The following is a 22,583-nucleotide window of genomic DNA, read 5'->3' on the forward strand; positions in this document are numbered from 1 at the left end:
AAATAAANAANTTTTTTTTTGTAAAAAACTTGGCGCTGCTTTTTTAAGGTTCTAAAAAAGCAGCGCCAAGTTTTTTACAAAAAAAATTTATGTATTTTATTTTAATTAAATATTTTTATTTTATAATTTAATAATTTTGTTTAAAAATTAATAAAGCTACTACCACCTAGGTTAGAATAGATTTTATTTATTTTTGAATAAAATTAATGATACTACCACTTGGGTTTTTTTTCGAGGGTAACAACCACGCGTGTACTTGGCGCCCTTTTTTTACCTTTTTTGAAAAAGGTAATTTTGTATGATCTTTTACTTCAAAGAAATCTTTTTAAAAATAAAGTGATAATTTATGGAGAAAAAGAGTTTATCTTAAAATTCAGTTTGTTAATAAACGCGTTCATTATTAATAGTAATACGATACACATTATTTACGTTTGCGAATTTCAACTGCTGTCGACAACAGCGGTTATTGGCGATCTCGCCTGCTCAAGCGTTTAAAAATTACCGACCTGGTAAAACGCCGCGAGACAATGGAGCGATAAAGTCATCGGATAAAACGCAACGCCAGCTATAAATCCTGCAGTGATCCAGTTTATAGCATGATGTACACCATCGCAGGACACGAGATCCGATTGAGACGTCATGGAATTATAATTTCGATTTATGTCAATTCGCACGGATTTTCATGAGATGAATTCGAGGTTCGAAAATCCCGTCTGTATCCGACTCGCGCAATCTTTAACACCGTTATTTAACACTTTATTTCTACTTTTTATTTCGTAAAAAAAATTCGGCACATCTGATTCGCTATGCATATTATATCTTCATAATTAAGAATTACATCAGATTCCTAGCTCTCCAATTATTATTCATTTCAGCGTTTTATTCGAAATACAGCAAATGCAAACTTAAAGTTGTGTAAGTATCAAACAATTAACAGAACGTAAGACCGACCCCACGCTTATACAATTTTAGAAACGATTTTGCAATTGATGAATGCACGGACAATGGAAAGAAGGGAAAAGGGGGCGAGGAAAAGTAAGTGAGAGCGTTTACCGATTCCCGGATAGAGGGTCCTTCCTGGAAAGGATCAGGCCGCACGCTCGTTCTCTCGAGCACGAATATAAGCGCCGGGGGGGGAGGGGAGAGGATTGCAAGCGCGATGCGCTTCCACGGGGCTCTCCGCGCGTTCGTCCGGAACGGACCGCACCGCGCGGCGCGAGGGCAGGCAAGAGGGAGAGAAGACGACTCGCGCTCGCGCACGCGGCCGGCGTTGTGAAGAGGGAACTCCGCAAAGAGGGAACTGGCGTACCGAATTGATGCACACGAAACGGCATGCCCGGAATGTTATAATCGCGAACCTTTGAACCTAAAGCCGAGACTCCCACACCACCCGGGGATCGCGCGAGCGCCGGGCCCCGTTTCCATCGCTGAAATTACTCGTGTTACTCTCCTCTTTCGTGCCGCACCGGTATCGCTGATACGCTTCCACGAAAGCATGTCCCGGTCGACATGCGGCCGCGTGCGCCGTCTCTCGGGCTCATATATAATAATTCTCATGCGTTTCCCCCGGTTTCGCCACAACACCGTACGCTCCGATACGCTCCGAACGCGGCATAATTCGGGGATTAGCCTCGCTCCTACTACCCTGCCGAGATAAATTCTCTCGCGTTGCCCACGGGTTAGTTAACCGGCTCGTACGCAGGCGGGAATATATACGAGACCGTGCAATGAAAGTTAATCGCGACTTATCGTAAGTATCGTGTGCGATACTTTAACGCGATATATGTATACTTTACGAATAAGTCGTCGCGATTCTCGCGAAACAAAAACTCGCACACATGCGCACATGATGCATTTGCATATATTCCTCGTCGGGGAAAAGAAACGGAAGAGAACGGAAAGACGGATAGCTGCGGAACGAGTCCGAAAACCACCTCATCGTGGCATCGCGCGAGTCACCTTATACTCCTACGAATAGCCTACGGGAGAGTCCTCACCGCCTTCGTCAGGGCGTACAGCTCGGTGGGCGTTACGGTAATTAATTTTTGCTCGATAATTAAGATATCCCGAGAGCAGACACTGAGGTACACCCCGCGGTAGCGTCATTTTTCAAACGCCGGTATATCGCGTGTTCTCGCTACGCGTGGCCTATAAAAACACCGGTGACCATGTCGAAGCCGCGACGGTGGAAAGGCGTTAGCCCCAAAGCGCCCAGAACCACCTTTTGTTTTTACGATTTCTAAATGCGCAGCTGTAGATGATACGTTAAGATATAAATTGGCGCCTATGTTAATTCCGCGCATTTACATCTTTTCGATCTGAAAAAGAGGCATTTTGATGGGGCCCGGTTATGCACGATAAATCGCACTGCGTCATCCTCTACAGTCTACAACGTTGCACCGCCGACTCTCTCGAATATATCATAAACAAATATAGTGTTGTAAATCGGTGTGAGTTCTGCCATTAACAAGCAGCTTTATACGAGGCGCCCACACAAAATTCACGACTAACGTGCGGAAAGCCGTGATTGTGAAAGTTTCATCGCGCGGCATAATATATTTCATCGATTGTATTAAATTTCGCGTAAACGGCGTTCCGTCGTTTACGTTTTGCTCACGTCGTAGCGTTCAGCGAACGGCGGAGACGCGACGAAGAGGAAGAAGAGGAGCGGCATAGCGAAGGAGGAAGAAGGAGCACGTCACGCTGAAACATCTGGCCCATGGTGTTTCGTGGCCTCGTGGGGATTATTAATTGTTTCATCTCGGCCCTTATCCGCGCCTCCCCGTTTGCACGACTAAGCAAATACGGGGGGCGTAACCCACACGGTGATGTACGAGCTTAAAAGCCCTCGCGATCGGCCACGAGAAGCCTCTCTCTTCTACGCCACGGAACTGAGGAAGAGAGAGAGAGAGAGAAGGAGAGAGAGGGCGAGAGAGGCAGATGGGTAGATAGATAGATCAGAGAAAGCGAGAGAAGGGTGGGAGGGAAACGAGGAACGGAGTCGGAGGAAGAAAACCGACGGGGTTATCGTCTGATTTATAATTTGAGGCTCTGGGTGCACCTCCGTGGAATACATACCGACCCGATGTTTTCCGGTTCAGGAAACGTAATTGGTTGCCAGCACGATCATAGATAGCCGCCGGTTCGAATCGGGCCTCGAAAGCGTCCCGAAGAGCCGATCGTAGAATAGCTTCGCCTCTTCCTCACTTGCCCCGGATCGCAGCCTTGTGCCTGGGCCTTGCGCTTCCATTTCTGCCACTCCTGCTCGCTGTTATCTGCCGGAACATTTTTAATTCCCGTTTGAGATCACGAATATCGACCGGTTACCGAGGGTATAAATCAAGAAACGATCCGGGTAGCTGTTGGAAATCAACGATACCTGCCGCTTTTACCGTGCATCATCTAGATCAGGCACTTTTGCAATTAGTCGTGATTTCACTCACGGAGCATTCGCATGTTCCGAATCAGCTGTACGCTATATGCAATCATGCAACATATTTTAGAAACATATTCTACATAGCGAAATAGGTTAAATGTAAGTTAATTTCCTTTATTTTCTATTCCTATTTTGTGTCCTATTCCTATGATGTCGTTGTTGACATAAGTGCACACGGAGAAAGAAATAATGTATCAACGCCATCAACGGCATGAGTCTAATTGGAAACAATTTTGTTAGTTCAATACATTAAGCTTTTGTTTTAATAAGATAAGTATTTTTTTAATTAAATAAGTATTATTTCACTAATACTGTTATCGAATTAACAAGATTATTTCTAATTAGACTAATGCTGTTGATACAACATTATTTTTTTCTCTGTGTACAATGTTTATACACGAAGAATATTATTTTACAATTTTAGTTTCACGAAAGTAAGAATAAAGACAAGAAAAATAAAACGTTGAACAAATCATGGCATCTGTCAGAAATGGATACGAGATACGAGTAACAAGAATCTTTAATCTTCAAAACTATTTGTTTTCATTTTAATAATAGGGAAGTAACCTTTAACATCAGCAGATTGAGAATCGTTTTGATAAACGATACGTAACACGTCGCTGGACGTCCGCTCGGGAAGATTAAAGAGATCGAGTATCTCTGCCAAAGCATCGGATTAAATCGAGTCGATCGGCAACCTGCGAGAGAGAGAGAGAGAGAGAGAGAGAGAGAGAGAGAGAGAGAGAGAGAGAGAGAGAGAGAGAGAGAGAGAGAGAGAGAGAGAGAGAGAGAGAGAGAGAGAGAGAGAGAGAGAGAGAGTGATCGCGCGGAAGGACGGCGCCGAAGATTGTGCGCGTGATCTCGTCAGACTCACGCACGCACGCACGCACGCACTCGCGTGCCGCTCACGCACTTTCTCTCATCCCGCAGCTTCTCGGCGCACATACACGCCGACAATTTGTTATAACCGCTGGCTTGCACGGACGCATTTGTATCTTTCCACGTTGAGGCTCTCGGTGCGTCAGCCCCGACATCTTCATCCAACCTGACTTGACTCGAGACGCGAATACGGCCGGTCCGATCGCGGTCCGCGAGCGCGGGCCCGGATCCAGCGAGCGAGCGCAAACACACGTGCGCGCGCGAGCGCTGAATTATGGGGTGCGGGAACACCCACTTCCTGGTCATCGAAAGCCATAAACTCCCACGCGCGTACCGGCGCATCTCGCTCGGGCGCCGTGAGCCACCAGCATCCCGTATTTTTCTCCCCCATCCGCGTCATCGTTTCTCCCTTTCCCTCGAAAATGCAGCGTTCCGCGGCGCGCGTACACGCGTGCCCTATCATTATTTGCGGGGTGATTCGCTAATCAATCACCTTATCTAATTGACCGTCACGTTGTAGCGAAACATTTCATTCCGCGGGAGTGAACCATTAAGCCCCTTGCACAATAGGCGATAGCGATAGCGATAGCGACAGCGACAAGGTTGCCGACAAAGCTATACCTTTGTCGGCAACTTTGTCGCGGTTGTTATCGCTATCGCTATCGCCTATTGTGCAAGGGGCTTTACGTTCACTTTGTACCGAGAGCGTGTTCTGTCGACCAGATTTGCAAGATCTCAACGATTTGAGGAAGATGTTATTTACAGTGCGTTTACCCGGCGCGATTGCCCTGGCGCCAATTCGCTTTCGCTCAGAAGCGATTCCGCCGGTTGTGGCCCGGTCGGAAATGTTCTCGCCGATGGGGCGCCGAACAGGCGCCGCGAGCACGAAGAAAGAGGAGAAAGGAAGCGAGGAAGAGGGTCCGCGTGGATGCGGACAGTGAATTCTGAGATGGGACAATAAATTGTTATGCATCCAGCATTCGACATGTCGGTCGGATAAAAGAAGGAGTCCCGGAGACAATGCCCGTCGCCGCGCCCGAGAACCCCCTCGGCGCATCCGGTGCGTTTTCAAGGAAGCTTTCGGTGCGCCGTGACACATATCAATTGATTTTCACGGGCGCGAGTCCCGGTTCGAGCCACGTTCGATATATCGCCGCGCACGTTCCTCATTCGAGCGACGAAAAAGCTCGTGTATAGTGGGCGCGGATAAAGAATGGCCCGCTTGACCGACACCGCATAATTCTTCTCCGAATCTCGATATTACACGTGTCGTGACGCGTTTTCAGATTTCGGGGCCTATATCGCCGCGCTAATAAAAATTCAGAGGGAATAATATCTGACTGACAATTCTTACATGAGGATATTTAGAAATCAAACTAGCGAGCGTTAAATAGAATACTTAATCTGTGTGGGAAAACTCTTATCTCACAAACAAATCGATTATCGATTTAAATATGTGGATTTACCGTTCCAACAAAGAGCTGTGTTTCAAAGACCGACAAAAAATTGGCGCGTAGTTTATCGAGTTGGAAAAAGATATAAAATTCACACAATATCATTATTAAGCTACCAAAAGATCCAGTCCGAACTGTATTGGCATTTTTCTCTCTAATTGATCTCTTATATACCAGTTTGAAAATATGTTTTAACTTTAATTAAAATCACAATATAAATATGTATTCCATGAGAATTATAGGAATTCTCAGAAGAATTTTAACGTCAATTTTCTTACAATAATTGTTGGGCTACAAAAATAGCTATTTAAAAAATAAAACAAGTTTACAACTCATTTTTTAATTATTGTTAGTCCATCCTTAAAGTATATGTCACTGATAATGAGAAATAGTTTATACATAATGAAGTTTCTAGCCAATTCTATTCAGATATACTGTTAATCGTAAACTTTTATGCAATTTTTTTTACGCACAGATCTAATACAAATAGAACGAAATCACTCTAATATGGATGCAAAGAAACTAAAACTGTCGCTCTTTTTTTGGACAGAATTCAATTTCCCTCACTCAATCTTAGGAAACTTGATCACGCTCAAAGACGATATCGTGGTGAATGAGTAAACGCGATCGGTCAATCGTTGCGATTCGAAATTATTTAGACGACGGCTGATCGTCATCGATCGCGCGTCCCCCATAAATTCCATCAAGGAGCTAGAAACGTTCTCTCTCCCCTTGGAAACTACTTTGTTTTACGACTCAACACCCACGTCTCGTATCTATGCGCGCACACGCACCTTCCTTGCGCTCTCGAGTGCTCGCGCGCTCACATTCGAAGCCTCCCCTACGGGAATCGTCTTACACAAAGCACGCGCGCCGTTCAATGTAAAGCGTTAAAGCGCTACGTGATCGAATTCGACAAGCGACCGGACACTGCGCCAGTCCAAGCCACCATTTCGCGCACGCCGGCCGAATATCAAGGAGAGAGATCGTTAGAAACGTTTAGAATTAGTCGCGCTTTTTGCCAAACAATGACTTCGATTTTGCCGATCGATTTGAATCAGCCGTCGTCATGCCGAAACCGCATTGTTGCGTTGCTCAAACGCGTTCCACAGCTAATGCCAATGCGATTCTTGGTGTGCGCTCAATTCAAATGCATTTCACCATATTGTTTGCCGTTCACAATATTCGTCTAATATCATAGGTGCTACGATTTACATAACATCCGAAGAGTTATTTTCTACAAGGCTTTGGAAGCAGCTTTGCGAAATCGGTCGTGAAACGCAAGGATCACCTTGATCCACACAAGACATTCTCTCGACGACTGTCTTCTTCCAACTCCGTCACGGTTAGAAGTCGATTCGTTATCTAGCTACACATAATTGGATCACGTATAACTTACATTGGCTGATCGTGATTTATCGTTTCAACTCTATATATTTACGATTATACAAAATTACGCGTGCAAGACAATTAGGATCTATTCAAACGATGTAGATATCGATAATTCTTGCGCGCGTATAATTGTGCACGTCTGACGTAAAAAGATTTATACTGGTCATGCGAGAAGTTACGAAGACAAAGTTCACTGTCACAATCTCGAGATCGATGTGTGGAATGGGAGATGGAGACGCGTTGGCAATGTCTTGATGAAAAGGAATAAGTTCCTGCAATCTTATTTTTTAGCTATATCTTTTACACTGCGAGGTTTTCACGGGATGAATCGATTTCACGTTGGGTAGATATCACAGGTGTATAGGCGTCGACGCGATCGACAGCCGGGATCTCTACGAATTTATTCGTGACGTTTTTCGATTTCAGCGCGCATGTTTGAATTCTGATCTGAGCGGGAACACGACGCGCAATATGTTCACGTAATATTATCCGGCGCGCGATTCGCTCTCGCCCACATCAGAAGAGGCTGCCGCGCGAGATCGTGAGAAGTACTCTAGATCGGGCGAGCAGGATCTGCCAGGTACATATCGTCTTTCGACTGGCTGTTAAACTCAGATCGCTAACAAAGTGAGGATCAAATAATAACACGTTATGATCGCACTGCTTCGAAGATAGATAGCGCTCGGTGTGAGTGAATAATTTGATAATGGTAGCGGCGCGGCGGCGGCGGCGACGGCAGCAGCAACGGCGAAGCGTCTTGTCGTACTTTCTTTTCGCCCTCCGCCTGAAAGATCGAGGACGAAGAGCTCGGCCGAAGAGGGAAGATGATCTCCGATCGTTGCCCGAGATCTAACACTCGTCGCTCTCCCTTTCTCGCCCCCCTTTTTTCCTCCTCTCCTTCCTGGTTTCTTCGTCCTCTCTTTCTCTCTCGACATGCCGCTCTTCCTCTCTTCTCCGTTCTTTCATACTTCTCGGTCCCTCGATTCTGTCTTATTTTCACGCTCCTGTCTCTCCCTCTTTTTCCCCACCGTCCGCCCACGAGATCCCCGACCTCTTCCCTCCCGATCTCGAAAGATCATGCCGCGAGATGCCAGGGCGCTGCTCGTGATATGCCCGGGCGGACGGGTTATACCTTATACCACGAGATCGCCTTCGCCGTCTCGTGTAAAGGGATATTCCGGTGCTTCGGATATTTTTGCAGACGGCCTTAATGGTGGATGATTGTGTGCCAAAGGTAACTCCAGGTGAAAATGAACTATCCCTGAGCCTCGCCCGCCTTCCTCCCTGAGCTCTTTTACGCAACGTAATCGACTAAAAGAGCTCATACCGCTGCAGCCTGGGAGTTTTCGCCGTGCGCGTTCTCATACGTTATTTGTCGAATTCGTGCCGAGTATGCTAGGGGGGGGGGATGGACGACAAATATTAAATAAAGGAGCAATTTTCCGCAGCGAGATTTTCAATGTAATAAATATAGTGGAATGATAAGAAAATGAGTAACAATAATACTTCTTATTTTAAGCCTGGTTAGTTTTTGTTGTAAACATCCGTATGTATCGTGGGAAATTACTAATTCGTTTGAAAAATTTCATCAAAAATATATGCTCCTATAACGCACCGACAAACAATACTTATATTGCTTATGTAATTTAGGAAAGTCAGTTTCGTCAATTTATTGAATCTTCCATTTGAACACATAGTGTTTCCTAAAAATCACTGTAGCATTTGGAGGAGAAAAAAACGAAACATTCTGATTTACGATTACTCTTTCCTTTCACCCTTGATATAGCATTGCGTCACGGAAGAACTATCCTTTACCATCAAAGGATACACTTCCGCATTAAGGCATACTACTGTTACGAGCACTCTTTCTAATACTTGTTAATAACAAAAAAAAAAGATCCGAGAAGAGAAAAAATAGCGACGAGAAAGTTAACGGGCATAGCAACAAGGGCAGGTAAAGGAATCAGCAACAACAACAGGGGTCTCGCAACGCGAGAAGGAAGAGCGGCACGGAAAGAAAGCACGGGGCGTCTCTGAAAGTAGAGAGAGAAGGAGAAGAGGAAGAAGAAGAGACGCTCGCGGCTCGTGAGGATCAGGCATAGGTAAGTGGCACTTATGTTTAATACGTGAGTGTGGATGAGTAGTCGGTCCTGCACGCGATCCTCGCGTCGGCACGGTCTTTCCTGACCTCGCGTTCGCTAGAACCAATTTCCGCGGATAAATCGGGCGTAACCGTAAATTCAAGGCGTATCTCGAAGTGGAGCAGCGAATACGGGACGGATACGAGCAGATCGATCTATTTTGCATTTCTTTCGCATTACATAGAAATTCAATTTGCGTACGTAGCTCTTGATGATGCAATTGAAAGCGGATCGTCTTGTTACTCGTATCCGAGAGTAAAATAACGATATTATATACGTATAAATTATTGTAAAATTAGGAGCTGGTCCGCGCGAGTATAAGAATTCGAAATTCTGATAATTTTGATAAATCCGCGACAGATCTAACTTTAAAAAGTGAAATCGCTAATAATTAGATTATACAAGTTCTATGCGAGTCAGTTGTAAATTCTAAACTGTGAATATGCACCATCGCCATCAAGGAATTTTAAATGCAAGATGCGGAGCTCTACATTTCACGTTACATTTATCAAGCTCGTGGCAGCTAACGAGCTCGTTCACGGCTGAAAGGCGATAGCACACGACGCTGATTTTTCTATCGAACGCCGCGCCGTTTCGAAACTCGAAACGCAAGGTGCAGAATCCGCGATCGCACTTTTTCACATGCATTCCGCGCGATCTCTTTTGCCGCCTTCTCCTTCGGCGTAGTAGTGGGAAAAGGCTCGTTTCTCACGTTGGAAGGACTTGGCGAGCTGAGGAGCGATCGCGAGAATCCCGCGCGGCAAACGAGAGCAATTCGATTTCTTCATATCGTCTCTCCTTTCCGCGAACCATGAACGAGAACTTGAGAAAAATGTATCACTATTTTTATTTCATAAAAATTTTTGTCCTATCTGCATGATTCAGAAGTTCCAATAACGAATATCTTTACATTCGGAACGGTTACATTCGAATAATTTTCAAGAGTAAGATATTTAATTCGTAAAAACGAATGCCCAGGCAGATGCTCATCAGACATTCGACTGAAAGCGGAGATTAAAAGCCAGTTAAAAAAAACTAAGAACGGGTTAGGACCATGCTCATGCATTACCCAAACCGCTAATTAGGTTCCGCCATCGAATAGCCCCGTTCCCGTTTTTATCGGGACCACGAGAATTGTCCCGGCCCTCGTTCTAAACGCGGCATCTTAGGCCTCGGTGGTGTACTTAACTAGCGACGTCGGGAGCAAATGGCTGGCTTGATCGGCTCGAAACATACCGCGTTAATGACCAGCCGGGAGAAGTACGAGCTGCTGATCGGTGAACGTCCGTGGGAACGAAGGAGGTCACCGCGCGGATGACCTTTGCCGCGGCTGGCGGTGACAAATCGAGCGAACGATTAGCACGTTCGTGAATTTTATGGTGACTGAGGTAAAAGAGAAAGCTGGGGAAGTTTTTCATTGCTTTCTTTTTTCGTCTTTGATCTTTTTTAATACCGAGGACCAATATATCGTTCTGGTACGTTAAAAAAGTTCTCTCAGGTTAAAAAACAGATGTTCGCAGAATCCGTTTCAAAAAAAAAAAAAAAAAAAAAGAAAAGAGGAATCCTCAAAGTAGTTCCAGTGAATGGGAAAACAATATAAGGGTTTAGTTTAAGGGTTTAGTCTATAGGATTTAGATGTTTTAAAGCCTTGTATAAATAACTGAAGGGTACAGAGGAAACGCGATAAAAGTTCACTTTTGTCAAAATTGATCTGATCAATTGCTGTCTTGTGACATTTTCAAAGAACTTTCACAATTATCTGTTTCGATCAAGAACACTTACAAATTCATTGGAAAGCCGAAAGATACCGTGCTGGGGAAAGACGATCACAAAAGTCCACGCGCTTGTGGGGAAGAACCATCAGAATTGAAAATACTAAGGCTGCGTTCCGATATTCACTAAATTTTGTACTAATTTTTCAATAGCTTCCTAAAATATCTGATGTCTCGAAACGTAATCCTCCATCTGTATACGTGAGTCTACGGCGTCCGAGCCAAAATGATATCTGCTTGTAATTGTAAAACTTGCAAACCTGCCATCAGAAAATAAACGATGTTTATCAAAATGACTATAAAATCGTCAACTACAATGTAGATCGACATTTTATGAATTTTTTCAGATTAAAAAAAAACGTGTATACAGACGGAGGATTCAAATTGCATTTTTCTCAAAGTTACTTTGGATGGACATTGATCGTTTTTCCTCTGTACCTTTCAGCTGTATTTGCGACTAAAAATAACTATATAACTATATAACTCTTTGATATTTCAACGCATCTTTATTCTCATTTTATCGACTCGTATGTTGACTGTAGCGATATAAGCGTAAGATGCAACAGATACACATGATACATGTGACTCACGGAACGGACGTTGCAACTGCCATTGTCCCAAGACAATAAGACGAATATAATATGACATAATAAAACGGGAATATCTCCCTCTTTTTCAACGTTAAACTGCGACATTGATAATTATAAATGTTACATTAGGTTTCTACTTTCCTAGTACTTATTCTTTTCTTTGCGAATAACACGTAACAATTCCTTCACCTTGCTTGTGCACGCCCGAAGTTACAAGTGTTTAACGACCATTCCACTGAGATTCATCGTCGCGATCTACCGCAGCGTGAGCCGAACGGATTTCCAAATCTCGTCACCGTTCAAACGCGAAGACGTGGAGACTCGCTGCGGCTAGGGGGGGACTCATTTGAATTTTCCCGGAAAGGATGCGCACCGTGTGCATTTCAATCCTTGGGGGACACCCCGACGAAATATGACCGAGAGACACGGTCAGTCAGAGAGAGGGCGTCGACGAGGAGATGGAGCATGGAAGGAGAAACACGCTACGGTTGCACGTACGCGGATGGTGGTTTAAAAGCGAGCGCCCGGTATCCAGAGCACGTCCAAAGCGCGAACAACTTATTGCCATGTGCGGCGGCCGCCGGGGCATTTTAATATTTCCGCTGAATGCAACGCCGAGAACGGTAGTGCATTCTGGCTACAGAGAGAGGGCTACGAAAAAGGAGGCGAGGCGTGGAGTCGTTACACGACCGCCACCGGTCTTACCCGGAGCTCCGGTCTTTTTTTTACGAGCTTCCTGAGGCCGAGACGACACCGGCGACCTGGAACTGCCGGCGTGAAGAACATAAGCGAGACCGTATTTGAATATATTGTACGTTCGACCCGTTCTCTTCTGCCGTCCATTATCTTAAGACGTTCGTTAAGAGGCTTCAAACCATAGGGTGGGAAACTGCTCCACACACACACACACACACACACACACACACGGTTGCATAATTGTAATCTGTATGTACATCTATGAGTCTCTCTCTATAAGCCTGACGGAGTCTAACGGGGTGTTCCAGGCCAACGATGCCTGCCTCCAAGTCAAACTACGAACGCGACGCAGTACAGGATCGCGATCGTCGGAAGCGATTAAATGCCGGTAAGAATAAAACAACATCAACGACAAATATATTCCGCACGAATGCGCGTCTTCGTGGCAAAACACGGGGTCTTATCGCCGGTAGTCCGAAACAGTTTGTCCATTCGCGCCGTTGTAAATGCACGACGGCGCTCGCCTGACGTGCGGAGCACGTCTTAAGGAAAGCGCATATATCTCGCTTGGAGAGGCGAGAGATCTATCGCTCGAATTCGCCGGGATACGGCCGTGAATCGATTCCGAATATCGGGGCCGTGAACGTGGTCGGTGATTCACGGTATCTCTCCGCCTGTCGCCAACCTTGATGTATAAAACGCGCCGTAACTCTCGCGTTACCGCGCGGTTTATCATCAATTCGTACAAATTGCTACGACGACGCGTCGCGCCCACACGTTTTATGCACGCACGGTAGCCGCGCGCCGCTTCGATAACGGTGATAAACGATCGCGTCCCAGCGTATCCCGCGCTGAACGTGATTTTGTAAAGAATTCACGTTTCGTCTTCGGAAAGGAAACGGTTTGAGACGATTAAGAAAGCAGGAAAGAGACGAATCCTGCATTGTCGTCTTGACGAGTGGCAGCTGAACGGAAGAAAATGCGAAACTGCAGAGAGATGGTTATCTGCGAATCCATCGTTTCATGTGGTGCAACTTAATCTAAAACGAAATCTGAAATGCGATCGAAAGACGAAACATGCCGTGAGAAGTTCGACAATTTTATATCTCCATGACTATCTCTTAACGAAAAATAAGACAATGTCTTCTAGATGTCGACTATTAATTGAAATTAATTAAATTTATCAAAATGCACGTCTTTATCTCACGTCTTTGTTTCCTAAGTTAATGTATCAAAGACACGTAATTTCAATGTAATTTCTTTCTGCATATCCTAAGCAGATTCATTGAAAAAGCGTTAATTGCGTCCTTCACCGAAATAAAGTACACGATCTCGTCTTCATTCAGCGCGAGTGAAAATTATCTTGTTAGATCGAGCCGCTGCTTCTTGACGGATTATGATAATTAAAGTAATCGTTATTATCTCTTGGCGATGTTAGAAAATGTCAGCGAACGCGAAATCATTTGTCTGATCCGCACGTTTGGCGGGGCGTGCACTCTCCTTAGAATAGAAGCGGGATGAACTTTTGATAATAACCGAGCGAATTAATCGCCGCTCGCGCCGTCCGCGTCCGCGGGAGACATAAAGAAAGATATAGGCGGCGCGTGCACGCGTATCGGCAAAATTGCAACACGCGTCCACCGGTCGTTTAGCGCACTCGGGCGCAATTGCCATACACTGTAGCAATACGAGTGTTACATCGTTTCTCGTGGCACGCGATCGAAACGGTCTCCTCCTATTGGCAACCCTAATTGCGAGAATCATGGTATTTGCGCTGCGTCTTACGTAACAAAATCGCCAATAGCCGCGGTACGCCTGGTTCGCGGGACCTCCAGAAGAGCGTCTCGATGAAGAAGAGACAGAACAGAGGAAGAGAGAGGTGGGGGGGTAGATGTAGGAGTCATCCCCCTCACGCGAGAGCGATCAGCGCGGATACGCTCCGCGCATTGCAACGAAATCTCTATTTCAATCCGAAGCGATCGTCCCGAGTCTTGAGTTACGAGGGGGGGGGGGTTTGAAAGGACGAAGGAGAAAAGTGATTATCCGGCGAGGTAGGTATAACACGCGACGCGAATGAACGGCTGATTCACTTTGATCGTTCGAGCACTTTCGAGTCCGAAGTCGGGACGCAGGGAGCGGAGCGCGGGCGCGGGCAAACGGATCGCGCTCGTCCAAAGAATGTCGCTTGACGGAGGAGATAAACGGCGCTAATGCCATAGTGCTACATTGTCTCTCCCGAGAGCGGTACCTTAACGCGGCACCGCGGTAAAGAGTCAGTCGTTTTGGAGCGATTACTCGGGTAATAGCGGCGATTCCGAAGTGCGAGAGAGTGGCGATTTGCCGCCGCTCGTGAAGTTCGTATAGTTTGAAGGCTTGATAAATGACGCGCCGTGAATGATATAGACCTAAGCCACGAAGAGCGAAGAAAATTAGAGAAACTATCTGATTCGCGTAAATAACCCCGCATCTGCGTTCTGACGCGAGTCACGAGTTACATAGATATAAATGAATAAGTCATTTCCGCGTATGTCATTTCAACCGTTGATCGCGCGCGGAAAGGACGAAGCGTTTATTTTATTTACGGACAGAAATGTACAAGTAAATATTTCGTTTTCCTTTTCGACGACATCGACGTTTTACTCGAAAAGAATTGTATCTCTCTGACGACGTCTCGCATCACCGGATACGCGTGTGCCTCCCTCGCTTCCGGTCGTAAGGCCGGCTTAGGTTCATTGCTATGCACCTCGTCTCGTCTACCCTCGGAATATGAAAACAAAATCATATTCTTCGTCCGTCGCTTACCGATGAGCCGCCTCTCTTTCTCGGTCCCCTCAATTACTTTTCCTTTCTCGCTCCTACCTCCGGAGCGAGTAGGTGGTTTCGTTCAAGCCGCGCGAACTTTGTCGCCTTTCATACGTGATGTAAAAGATCCACCTGCCCTTTTACCGGCATCGGGAACCGACCGCGCTCGAGTTATCGTCTTTCGTCGGGGCAACGCAGTTCCTCAAGATCGCTCGTTAAGCGGCAAAACACACGGCGCGAGTAATTGCAGCGATCGTACGTTAGTTAGGGTTAATAACTTTGCATTATAAATGTATTAAGCTCGGATCCAATTACAAGCGCGCGAGGGATCGGAGCGCCCAAGCTGGCGAAATCTTGCAAAATGACGCCAAGTAAATGCGAGTCTGAGCGCGCATAATTTCCAAGGCGAAGGAGGAACTTGAAACGGCCGGTGAAGTAAGGCGAATCGTAAATCAGAATCGAAGTTATACTTCATTATACCCTAGTTATACGAGCCTAGCTTCGTTGGAACACGCGACGGCGAGGCAACCGGGCGAGTTAATCCGATCCGGTGGAAAACAAGCGAGATCGGGGGCCGTTCGTTTCGCGGCGAATATAATTGTGTTTGCGAGCGCGTCGACCATTGTGAAAGTGCGCAAGGGAAGAATCACAACGATCATCGTACTGCGACAGCTCGTGATCGTGGCGTTTCGAATACTTGCCGCAATTTGCGATCGTGAACGCGAAGCGCATCTGGTGCCCTCGGACGTCACGCTCTCGGTCGATTTTAACACGGTTAAAGCACCTGTCGCAGTGCACTTGCAATTCTGTCGATCTTCCGCCAGTGGAGCGGAACAGACTCGTAAATTGTCTATAGAGTTTTGCTCGAGTTCATTCAACGTAATATGTAGCGAGAGGGTAAATCTGAATCGACATATTTCAGAGATCTGAACGGAATGCTATATTTAATAATCAGAAGCGTACTTTATGAAATAAATTAATAAATAATGAAGAAGTAAGCACCAAACTTCCTGAAATGAAAATCACTGCATTATGATCAAAATGGAAACGAAATATAGTAAATTAAAATTAAACTTATATAATATATGCATATGTATAGATAAATGACAGCTTGGAAAATAGTCCTACTATACAAGAGGTATAATAAGGTACTACTACAAGAAGTATGATATGAAGTACCGCGTATCGTCGTTATAGGTCAGGCACTAAAATGTGAGAATTCGCCACTAGCGCGCGCGCAGATGAAGAGCTAGGATGCACGCTGAATGAGGGGACTGTGTGAATCGTGACAGCGCAACGCGATGCGGTCATGAACCCGCGTGCAAACCCGGAGATCGCGAGTGTCGCTCGCGGCAATTAGCCGCAACGCTGGAAAGGTCCGAAAGTTGCGGAAAAAAAGCGTGATTCCCCGCTTTTCGCCCCCGCTACCCCGTTGCAGACGCGGTCAAAGCGAGAAGGGGAGCGAATATGCGCGGATGGGTGGCCTCGCGGACGGAGAATGACGGGCGCGACGGAGAGCCCCCGTCACGGAAGGAGGGCGCGCGCGTTACGCACACGCGTATATAAGCGCGCGCGAGTGTGTCACGGATGTCATAATCTTACGTAATTGGGAGCCACCGACAGACATTTGTAAGCCGCACGCATGCGAGAGCGGGCCGCTCGCTCGGCCGGTACGCACAGCAATTTGCTTTTGATTCGATACTACAAACTGTGTCGCGGGAAACCTATTGTCCGCCGCGCCGAGGGAAGGATGGCTCGTTCTCGTGCGAACGTAGCGCGGTAAATCAGTTCAAAATTGACGAAGCGTGCTTTAAACTGCCGACAAGCATCGCGGTGGAAAAGTATTTTCAGGCATGTGTATTTTTTAAAATGAACAAACTCCGTGGTATATCGTATACTCGTAAGAAATCTGTATTAACAATAAATAAAGTGGTAGATAATGTACTGTTATCTTTAATCTTTAATACTTTTTTATGTTGATGTGATATATATCCTCCCTTCGATATAGACATATTTGATATCTATCTTCCTCGCGACTTTGCCGAAGCTAGCGACGAGCGGTCAAAATATTTGCTACTCGTGACACGAGGTCGAGCGATTTCTTTCGTAATTCGCCTCGATGATATTCGACGGACGCACCACCCGCGATCATTATGAAATAACGATATATATATTCCAAGCGAGACCGCGTGGAGCATGCCTGGATATTATGAAGGCATTACGGTATGTACTCGCGCGATGCGCGATTACCTCTGACTCTCGGGTAGTTTGCTCGCGTCAACGAGGACGCGATTTACACAGCGCGCACATGATACATTTTGTCATTTAAATCTACGCCTATCGTTAACGAGCAGATAAGTGCAATTTATATGATAACTGCAAGTCACGCCAAAGAGCAAGCGGTATATATTATGCAAATGTCAACGGCGCGCAACGGACGATAAGCAGATCGAGAGAGCGAGGCTAAGTGCCTCGAATATATTTGTATGTCAGCGAGAAGAGTAAAAATACATCCGCAAAAAAATAACTAATACCGGTTGCCAATAATAATGTAAAAAAAAATTATTATGTAAAAACTAATTATTAAATGATTTACCTTGATCAAAAGATAAGTATTTTTGCAAATCAATTAGTCTCGCTTGAATTCACGTTAGACAGTTATTGTGTATCGAGTTCCGTTTGACGTTTGTAAATTTAAGTACGCTCGTGTGCCGATGAGGAAAAAGTCGATATTGGAGTCGTAATATCGCAAATTGCTGAGAGAGGACCAGGAGCAGGGGCACACACTCTCTCGCAATATATCGTTCTTTAATTTCACGTTAATGACCGCGCGCGACCTCACGGGCAGAAAATCAGGGTGGTCGACAGAAAAAGGATATACGGCAGAAGGCGTGTCGACGGGAAGAAGCGGCGGCAATCAATCGGTTAATCGATAGTTCGCTCGATCGAGATGGTAAAAACGGAGTAACGGAGAAGACGAAGCTTCTCCGTGATGAGACACCCGGTGGTGGCGTGGAAGGCTCCCGAGTCGTTCGAGCGAGAGCAAATTTCATCAAAGAAAGGGGGCAGGACGGAAAGATGGAAGAAGATAAACGAAGAGAGGCACGGAGAGGAGAAAGAAGAAAGTAGAAAGGGGGAAAGGGAAGGAAAAAGAGAGAAAGGAGGAGCGCTCTTCGTTGTTTAAACCGCCCCTAAGAAAAAGCAGTCTCGCTGGGCTGTGCACCGTCTCCCTTAGGGCGAATTAGCAAATCTAACGTAATAATTAAATTATCGCCGTGCGGGCCGTTGAGGCAGTTAAAGGCGTGCATTCCCATACAGATCGTGCTAATGAAGCGTCCCGCGTATACGGCGACAGGAATAAATTTGAATTTCCATTACGCCGCGCCAGTGGTGCGACGTGCGAATTCATATATGCGAGGGCGAGGGGGGCTGACGAACCCTGACGAACGAGTCGAGGAGGAAAAGGAACACGTACGCGCACAGTCAGCAGGAGGGCAGAGCGCAAAGGCGCGAAAAAAGCTCGAGCAAAGGGAAGGATATCTCTCTCGAGTCCGCCTACTTGTCTATCTTTTATCTCGGTATAGCGTGTACGCGCGGGATGTATTAACATTCTGCGAGTGTAGATCTCTCGTCTAACTGCACGCTTATTGTTAGATTTTTGCATATTTATAATTATCTCGCGTTTAGTGACCAGTCGTCGTTTTTGTGGACCCGCGCGGGATCTTCCGCGACGGAACGTCGCGCATTTCCGTGCAAATTCTAACAATCTATTCTTAAAGATCAAATCCTCGTCTTATAAAATTGTGTAAAAAGATCATAGTCTGAACTTCGAAGCGAGATAAAAATAGCGATCGATCTTCCTTCCACCATCGCGATTATGAAATCTGAGATTTTAGTATGCAAAAACGTAAATCGCAAATATATATATATATATATACATAGATAAATGACTCCACGATATTTTTGCAACGTTAATCATCCACTTAAGTTATTGCTCATGGCAGTGTAACAAGGATACATGTCCCTCCTGTCCTTCATCGGCTATCCCGATAATCATCCGTCCAACTTGGAAGTATAACGTATATGTCCGTTATTAACGTCAAAGCCGCGGTCATAAACGTGGTACAAATATATCTGACATTTACATCGTTGCATATTTATTGAGATTACTTTGCATAAACGTTCCTGAATATACATGCGCGTCATCGGAACGCCACGATTGCGAAATTCGTCTCGTTCAAAGAGATTCTGAACGATCGAGCACACCGGGCCAGGCGTAATACAACATAGTATTTCCGATTCGATAAACGCGCTCGGAAGCTTATTGGCGTAGCCAAGCATCGTCATTTCAACTATCTGTTCACCATCGATCGACGATCACGAATGGACGAAACCGTGGTAACCCCGACGATTTAGAGATCCGACCCGACAACCAGTTCGCCGCGGCCGGTCGTAAAGCATGGAATAAATAACACCTGCGATTATCGTAGTTATTACCGCCTAGATTCACGCAATTCGCGCGCGCGAATCAACGTTAACGATCCGATCAGATGGGCCCACCTTGGAAATTGGCGTTGATTACGCCGTTGGAACACGCTTTTTACGAGCGGCGATCACGTAATAGTATCGCAAGACGGCCGCTGTGCCGCGCGTCGTCGTTCATCCGTTTTTCATTTGCGCGACAAGCGAACGTCTCCGATGCGAAAGTTCAAGATGCCGATTGCGAAAACGAATGTATACTTACGTTCGAGCCGCGCACGACGAGCGCCAAGATCGACCGCGAGGCCCGCTATCGTGAACCCGGCATCACTTCGTCCTAGCGCGATCGAGTCCTTAACCCATTTGCATAACGTATCGATTATTAAAAGGATATATGTGTACATACATCGTCAAAGATTAATTTGTGACATCGCGTCGCATTTATTTCAGAGCATTAATCATTAAGATTGAGATATCAAAAAAAATTTTTTTTCACGAGTCTTATAAGATAAAATGTGAAGAAGTTTATAATAACAGATTATTGCAAATAAATTGCAAATCTACAGATTCTAATTGAAAAAAGTCTAGCATTTCGAAATTACATTGCAAACTGTCGTACATTTGCTGACAACGAATGCGGCTTGCAAAACTCGGAAAGACTGGTCGATCGCTGCTGCATTGCGGCGGCGCTTTCGCTATTACAAACGTCCTGCGATCGGTGCCATTGCACGAAGAACGACGGCGTGCGAATTGGCGCAAAGACGATCAACGATCCGGAGGTAGATCGAGGCAATCTTAATTTACTTTTATATTCCGTGTCTGCCGGGATGGCGAAAGAGAGAACGGCCCACGCTTGCCCATGATTCGAGAGGTCTCGCGAGAAGCATCAGCATAGCCGACGCGAATTACGAGAACACCTGTTTCTGCAAAACCAATCTAATTCGCTCTCGTTCATTACATTGAGATAAAATGATCGAACGTGATTTCGTAAATATACGTCGAAATTTCGGCCGAACAATAATTCTGACACGACCGTCTCTCTTCGTGTAAACTCGTTTCGTATTCCCGTGCCAACGTCAGGCACAATGCCACCGTACATTCTAAGAGACTGAGTCAGCCACTGAGTCCAGTGCCTCCTCTTCATCGACACAGGACGCTCCGCGTCTGGTCACGTTCCGTGGTACGGAAAGGTGCATTACGCACCCTTCGTACGCGCCTCTATGCGCCAAAGTCGTAACCAGATGCGTACAACTCGCGCGTACGAGCGATGACACTTAGACGAGCTTCCTAGCCGAGCGAAGAAAACAATAAGTCGTTCGCCACGTTTGGGTAACGTTGCGCCGAGAAGGATACATTTATATCTGCACCGTAAAAAAAATTTTATGAACGTGTCGCTCGCTGTCTGAAAATAAATCGGACACGTACGGCGTACGAATAGCCGCGATAATCGAACGGTGAGGTCTTCCGCATTTGAATTGTAGACAGAGTACGATCGCGCGAAGTGTGGTAAAAATATCTTTGATATATCGAACTCTTATACCGCATGCGTGAGACTCCAGTAATGAACTCTTTACACGCGCAAAATGCATGTTTACGTCAGCGCGAGGAACAGCCGCGGCGTACAACTCATGTGAGAGAGCTTGTCGATGCGTATCCGACTGTCCACGTGCCGGGCGTTGCGTGCGACACGCCCAGTGCGTGGCTCGGGCACCGCACGCATATACGTGCCGCGCGAACCGAGATTTATGCCATTGGCTGCGAAGCGTGCATCGTCGCGTTTATCGGCGGTCGACCGTTCCACGCGTGCGGATCGAACGAACGCGCATCGCGCTCGACACCATCTCCCGATCTATCGTTCGACGTACCGCGAACGAGATCGGCGATCTTTCACGCCCGTTGATCGCCGCCACCTTCTCTCGTCACATTCTCTTGATATTGTCTATACGAAAGCTACGAAACTCAACGTTTCGAAAAGTAATATAATTACAGATATATGAATTAATATTTTTCAATATTATGTTTAAACGCAACAAATTCCAAAAGAATAAACAATTCTCAATTATTTGCTGTCCGAGGAATTGATCAAAGCAGAACTCATAGGCAAATAAAATTGAAAGCAATTGAGAGCAAACGAGATAAAGTAATTGCTTCAAAATTATAAGTCATTAAAAATCATTATTTTTTAAATATTTTTAGTAAAAAATCATCACAATTTTAGTTAATACAAAATGTGTATTTATTGACCGAGAACAAGACAGATAATTCTTGGTAATTGTGAATAGCGTACAAGCGTTTGCGCCGATTGCGTACCTCTCGATTGCACGCAACCGACGAAATGACGATTGATCGACGTGAAATCCGGTGACATACATTAGAGCGGAATGAAAAAAAAAAAATGGGTGGGGAAGGAATGAAAGAAAAAGACGAGCCCGTCAGTCTTGGAGCGACGACAATTCTCTTTGTCGTCGGCATCGTCCTGCACGGGCTTGCCGGATACGCGCCCGCTGCATCTGTAACGAGGGATGTGCACCTCCGATAGCCGGCTCATCGCGCCACTACGCGCGCGCGTTACATAAAACCGCCGAGCGGTTGCATCGGCAGTCGCGCCGGTTGTCGCGCTCGCGATCTCGCTCCTGCGCTCGCGCGCGCGCGCGCGCGTTACTTATCCAGCCCCGGGCATTGAAATGCAATCCCTCGCGCGGATGATTTATACCTCGCCAATGCCCGCCCGCGGGGCAGGATGTCGCACGTCCCTTCTTTATGTCTTTATCGCCCGTCTCGAAAATATCCCGCAGCGCGCGAGAACGAACGAGCGAGCGAGCGAAGTTCGACACGTACGTTTTCGCGAATCGCGTCAGACGAACGTCAACAAAGTCGACGATGATCACTAAAACATGATAAGAGTACACCTTTAATACGGATCTTCATGTCTGATTTTCATC

General features: G+C 46.0%; 1 protein-coding gene and 1 long non-coding RNA gene across 4 annotated transcripts in view; one reads left to right on the top strand and one right to left on the bottom strand.

Annotated features, from left to right (window-relative positions):
* The window catches only part of LOC143903403 (uncharacterized), a 143,446-nt gene that overhangs the window by 74,579 nt on the left and 46,284 nt on the right, over window positions 1-22,583 (top strand). Inside the window, exon 1 of one of the 2 annotated variants that reach the window (XM_077416963.1) lies at window positions 9,010-9,263. The exons of the other annotated variant lie outside the window; for it this stretch is intronic. The gene's annotated coding sequence lies outside the window, so the exon portion shown is untranslated. Of the gene's footprint in view, window positions 1-9,009; window positions 9,264-22,583 lie in introns of those variants that run through there. 2 annotated transcript variants of the gene reach the window in all.
* Window positions 1-22,583, bottom strand: part of LOC143903405 (uncharacterized) — an 85,985-nt gene that overhangs the window by 36,164 nt on the left and 27,238 nt on the right. The window contains exon 3 of one of the 2 annotated variants that reach the window (XR_013258710.1): window positions 3,079-3,275. This is a non-coding gene — a long non-coding RNA (uncharacterized LOC143903405). The remainder of the gene's footprint in view (window positions 1-3,078; window positions 3,276-22,583) is intronic. The other variant, XR_013258711.1, reaches the window with a different exon arrangement.

The sequence above is a fragment of the Temnothorax americanus genome, unplaced genomic scaffold, assembly GCF_048541705.1.
Source record: "Temnothorax americanus isolate GAGA-0224 unplaced genomic scaffold, ASM4854170v1 Scaffold46, whole genome shotgun sequence".
Lineage (NCBI taxonomy): Eukaryota > Metazoa > Arthropoda > Insecta > Hymenoptera > Formicidae > Temnothorax > Temnothorax americanus.